At 35.3% G+C, this 6,080-nt stretch overlaps 1 long non-coding RNA gene and 1 pseudogene across 1 annotated transcript; both read right to left on the reverse strand.

The window, feature by feature from the left end:
• Positions 1-272: 272 nt before the first annotated feature.
• Positions 273-827, reverse strand: LOC106306766. The gene is made up of 2 exons (XR_001263183.1): positions 746-827; positions 273-662 (listed from the first exon to the last, which is right to left on the reverse strand). It is a non-coding gene; the product is annotated as an uncharacterized LOC106306766 (long non-coding RNA).
• A 1,834-nt stretch (positions 828-2,661) lies between these two features.
• On the reverse strand, positions 2,662-3,577 carry LOC106302812 (annotated as a pseudogene).
• Positions 3,578-6,080: the final 2,503 nt, after the last annotated feature.

A 6,080-nucleotide genomic window follows, 5' to 3' on the forward strand; every position in this document is an offset into this window, starting at 1 on the left:
AACTTTGACAAAAATTATGACATGGGTTATAGGGTCGCCTGTTTTTTATTGGTGTTTTGTATTTTTTTAATAAAAGATGTTTTGGACAAGTCCACCATGGGATATTACTGCTTTGACGAATGTATACATTGTGGTCACTTTGTCTTGTTTTTACTCTCTCAGTTTTGCTAGTGTTTCAATTATGACAAGCCACCACACACTCTCTTTAACCTCTCATGTTTGGTTTGTTCTTGTAGATAGAGAAGAGAGATAACTTTGTATGTCTACATTTGTACTTACTCTTCTTCTTATTAGAATTGGATTTATCTTTCTTACAACACCACACATACTTATAGTAGTTTCTCACTAACTACTACACTTAAACAACAACAAAATAGATGTCCTCAACTTCTCTTTGGTTCGTAACCAATGTGCTCTCACGTTGACTTTCTTCTTCTACGTGACTCTCTTTGGTTACTTCTTGTTCCTTCGTTTATTGCGCTTTAAGCTTCATTCTTCTTTTTCATTCTTTGTAGCTTCTTCTGTGCTACTCTTGTTTGCTCCTCTTCTTCTTCTATGTGACTCTAACATCAATAGGACCAAAGACATACCATCACATTACGGACTCCGTCAGCTACTTTACAACCAGACATTAGAAAAGGAGATTTTTGATCCTTGTGGACCTGTAACAAGAGATAGTGTTAGCAAGTAGAAGGAGAAGATAAAACAAAAAAAAATTGAACAAGCAGAATCATGATGAACTCACAATCTTGCTTTCACCGGTCATGCTAGATTCATCAATGGCAAGAGAATGGCCACTAATTAGCACTCCATCCACAGGGACCTGGTCACCTATTCTAAGAGTATAACATCTCCGACAACAACATTATAGATTGAAATCTTCACTGTTCTCCCTCCTCTCATGACCTGTAAGAGTTTTAGTTTCTTAAAATGTCAGCTCAAAACAATATAATTTGCAATCAATCTAAGATGTTAAAGCAGGGACCTATAGTTGAAACTGAAGAGATTGGCGATAGTCACTAACAGCTGAAAGAATCAAAAGATAAAACTTAAAGAAATAGTCATCTTAAGTGGATTAGTTTGACACTGAACCTAACTACAACTCTACAAGATGTAAACAATACAGAGATGAAAAAACATGTTGATACCTGTAACGAAAATGACAAGCAAAACTTCAAAAGCAATGCTTCCACAGAAACGTAACCTACGGATCGGACGTATCCGCTAGATATAAAATCGAAAATCTAACAATTATATGGTCAATTATGTTAATGACTTTGTACCTTCTTCTCTGATACTCTTTTGCTCCTCTTTCTTTTTCTTCTCCGTGACTCTCCGTGGCTTCTAACTAACGAGGGTTACAAACCGCCGTCGTGTTCTTTTTTTTTTTGTTTTCCTTTTTTTAAGTTAATAATTATATTTCTAATTATATTTTACCTTCTTTTTATTTGAAAAATTAGATATGAGTTGGCAATTTATTAGTGGATGGTGAATCCAAGAAAATCGGTTGAAAATTTCTGACGAAATTATGAAGATTTTGTATTCTGTTGGAAAGAAATTTCGGACTGAAAAAATCTGTCGGAAAACCATCAAAATTTTCCAAAACAAAAATGGGTCAGAAAAATCTGTCAGAAAACTCCTGGTTTCTTGTAGTGGTTAATTTTTGATCTTGGCTGTCCTGTGATTTAGAGAGCCATAACTATTTTTAGGTGAATCTTAATATAAAATTTATTTCTACAATTTAAGAGTCATACGATCTTTGTATAATAGTTTCTTAAAAAAAATTGGGGGTTAAAGAGAATGTTTCATGGGGTTGTGGTCAGGATCAGCCTGGTCGTGAGACTTGTTGACAAAAGAGTCTTTGCTTGTTTTCTATGTTTCTGATTATTTTATTTTGTATTCCGCTTACAGGAAATGTATGATTAAAACACATTTACTTCGCATGACAAGATGGGAGATGAGACAATAAGACATCAGATCGTTTCTTGAGGCTCAAAGAATGGGTCTCCATGAAGTCTCTGATGGAACCTTGATCTATATATAGAACGAAGCGGAGCCGAGAAATCTGCGTGGCTGAAGAGAGTAGAATCATCTCCAGTAATGGAAAGATGAAGCTCACACTAAGCCTACAGCCAACGCTATGTCTCTTGCTACGGGTCTTAGCTCAGGGTGGTTCAAGACATGTTTCTCATGCTGAGAAATGTCCAAAGCGGTGAGGTTGAGATTCAAATTGAAAAAGGCAAGTGTGAATTGTGAGAGTGTAATAACGCAGGGGCAATGTCGATATGCTCACAGCTAACTTACGCATTACAATGTGTATGTGCGCACACACTGAGTCAAAGTCGGTTTATGCTTTAGACTTGAGGTGATGGGCGGATTGCGGATCTCTTTGGATATTAAATTCAAAGAACTTCAGCAGAGTGTCAGGGTGAGGAGCCACCTTCTCACCAATATTCTTGCGTGCATGTATACTGATCAAGAAGAAAGCTCATTGCAACACACAAGTCACACTTTTCTTAGCAAAGACAAAAGCAAAAACAAGTGACACTTTACAAATTACAACTTCAAACGTACGCACTAGGCATCGTGCATGATTATGACATACTTGCATATATTAGATCTCTTCAGTAATAGAGAGATCACATTATTGAGAAATATATATTAAACATCGGCCCAGACACAATATATAGATAGATAGACACATAGTTGGACTGATAGATGATAGATCGATAGATGGATGAATAGATTTCGGAAGAATCCTCTAGAATTCAGAAGAAAGCATTTTGTCCATGTGGATGCATTGACAAACAACACGAGTATGTCCTCTGGGTCAGCCACCTTCTTGTCAATCCTCTCATACTTCAGGTGACATTTAACCACACTTCCAGGTCCTCTTTGTTTCGGAGTCGCCTGAATAGTGAGGAAGAAGTTCTTGAACTCTTTCATTAGATCTCCCCCAATAACCCTAGCCACCATCAGATTCTTCTCCGGCTCCAGTGCCTCGATCCTCTCCTTCATCACCTTTGGCTGTCCATCTACACTTAAAATGAGTGTTTATGTTTTTTTTTTTTTGATAAAATGTTAAATTTGTTCAAACAAAAAAGCTTCTTTATAATGGGTGTTGCATTGATGCAGAGTTTTCATAAATTAGCAGAGAGATATATTTATCATGTTGTAAACCATAATGCCAATCCTCCCTCATATGCTTGGTTTCCCGGATTCAAGATAGACGATTGCGGACTCATTTGTCCACCATTAGGATCAATTGAGCCGGTATTGTTAGTGTTTATTTATTTTTATGTTTTTGGCTTTTTTTTCAAATCAATATATCTAAATAACGTTTGGGCTTACCAGTTACATAGTTCCAGGAGATAATACGGCCAACTTTTCCAGGCTCTCCCTCGAGCACATCACATTTCTGGAGGTTGTCAGGACTGGCCTACGGAAGATCTTTTGGTTTTCCGGTGAGCATGTGGTAGTACTTCTGGGCGGGAGCTTTGATCTCAATAGTTGTCTCAATCTCCCCTACCATATAAGACTGCATCGTAGCCTGTACCATTTTTTCAGACGGATGTTTTGCGTCTCTAGGTGTTGATGTGAGTGAGTATCTGTAGAATTTATAACCCCTTTTATAGAGGAAGAAATGAGAGATGTCAAAAAAAAAAGAGAGGAAGTAATGAGCAATTGTCGTGACTAAGAAAAATCGGACTTAGTTAATTTGTTTATCTTCAGGTGACGTTTTTATTCCCTTAATTTTATTAGTCTCACATATACACCATTGTTATTTGAAAATAATTTCGCACCTTTTTTTTTGAAAAGAAAATAATTTTGAACTTCTCCTATGGCATTGTTTTGTTTTGCGTTTAGATATAACATTACTTTATATGTTACCTTATCTTTCCCTTCGACCCTTGATAGTATATAAACATTTTTTTATCACCAATATAAACGGATTCTGCTAAAACTCGGCAAATCAAACCGGTAATTATGCATCCATGTAAATATTTTTAGTTGTTTGCGAACATTATTTTTAATTATAAACGTGAAGACAGTAAGCAACAAAAGAAAAAATGATTGCATTTGTATATTACATAACAAGAAATATAGACATTCTATAATATAAATTTTAATATATTTAAATTTTATAGTTACAAGCTTATGACATGTTGCTTCCTGCCCTTTCAAGAATACGTAAATTTGCCATTTGTTTGTTGGAGTTGGAAGTTGAGGTCACATATCTCCCACCACTTTTGAACAATTTTCTTGTTTTTTTTCTTTTAAAGCTATTAATTAATAGGCCTAAATTCTGTTTTTTCTTTAATTGTACAGGTCCAGGGCTGCATGTATCAGTTAATTAATTAGAATTTCACATAGTAAAAATATTTTCAATTTAAATTTAGAGACATGTATATATAGATGTAAATTTGAAGTTTTATAAGAAGAAATAAAAGAAAAATATAACAATTATATATATAAATAAATGAAAACATAAATAAGAAACAATAATGAAAAAGAAACTAAGAAAATGAAAGTAATTAAGTGCTCTTTTGGAAATTTTATAATCAGCCAATCGGCAGAAAACAAGTTGTGGATTTTACTAGCATCTTATATTATTCTGCATTTCACCATTTTAAACCCTATTTTTGGAACTCAAAATTGTGGGAATCTACGTTATAATGAGCCAGTTTCATCACTCCTGATGCGACACGTCAGCAGGAAAGTGGATTCCACTTTTAAAAAGTGTGAAAAAATGTCAAGTCTGTGGCTCGAACCTGGATTACTGTGATATAAACACCAACATTTATACCACTAAACTAACGGATATTTTGTACATTGATTACCGAAACTAATATATATTTATGAAGGATTTCTTATAGTGGATCCCACACATAACTGTAATGTTTCAATACTCACGTGTAACTTTGATCATCGAAACCTATTTAGTAAAATCTGCATTCTGCCCCAATAAAACTTATAAGTGGGCTCTCTTCTTGGACATCAAATTCGTTGGTGCTTTACAAGCTGGTTTATATATGAGTTAGTCATTCTTTTTCGGGTCAACAAATGTGTCTGGCATTTGATTAGTTAGCTTTGTAAATGTATAATCTTTGGACGTCTATTTCACATTCTTTAGTCCGAGCACTACAAGAAAACATAGTCTTAATTTCCTCGTGAGTTCGTCGTAAAAGAGGCTTTACGACAAATTAGCGAGGAACCACGTTTGCTCGTTACTCAACTGTCGCAACACATATTTCCTCGCTAATTCGTCGTAACGTAGCGAGGAATATATTTCGTCGTAAAGACGAAGAAGATCATTTTGTCGTAAAGACCACGTCAATATTCCACGTAAGGAGGTCGCTATATTTCCTCGTAAATACCTCGAAACGAGTTCCTCGTAAACTACACGTAAATAACTTGAAAGTGTTTCCTCGTAAAATACTCGTTTATCTTTCCTCGTTATTTCCTCGTAAATGTTTTCTTGTAAAATACTCGTTTATTATTACTCGTCATTTCCTCGCGTTTATTATTTCTCGTCATTTCCTCCTAAGGTTTCCACGTAAATAGGTCGTACATTAACTACGAATTTACTTCGTTTTTATTATTTTACAGAATTTAAAAATATAATTAAAAAATAATTAAAATTATTTAGTTTATTAATAAAATTAAAATTTAAAATAAAAAAATAAAAATAAATCAATATGAACATATTTTATATATAAATAAGTTTTGAATTTATAATACAACAACCGGAAAAAAAAAACTAAGAGTCGTTCATCGCCTGGTAGAATTCATCACTCCTCCTCGTAACATCCGCCTCGTTATGTACGTCGGATGACTCGCCTCGAACGGGATGTTGTTGTCGCATGTTCCTCAACATGGACTCCCATTCCGGATTTGTGGCCGCTATAACGTCCAAGAAGCCCTCGACTCTACCCATACGAGCTTTTGTCGCGGCTAACTCGTTACGCAGCTCAGTGAGTTCATCATCCCGTCGCTGACCATAAGACGATGTCGCTCTCGGAACATCGTTGACGGAACCAATCCCCAACGTCCGTCCCTTTTTTTTAGGGACAACCTTA

This window comes from Brassica oleracea, chromosome C7 (assembly GCF_000695525.1).
Source record: "Brassica oleracea var. oleracea cultivar TO1000 chromosome C7, BOL, whole genome shotgun sequence".
NCBI lineage: Eukaryota > Viridiplantae > Streptophyta > Magnoliopsida > Brassicales > Brassicaceae > Brassica > Brassica oleracea.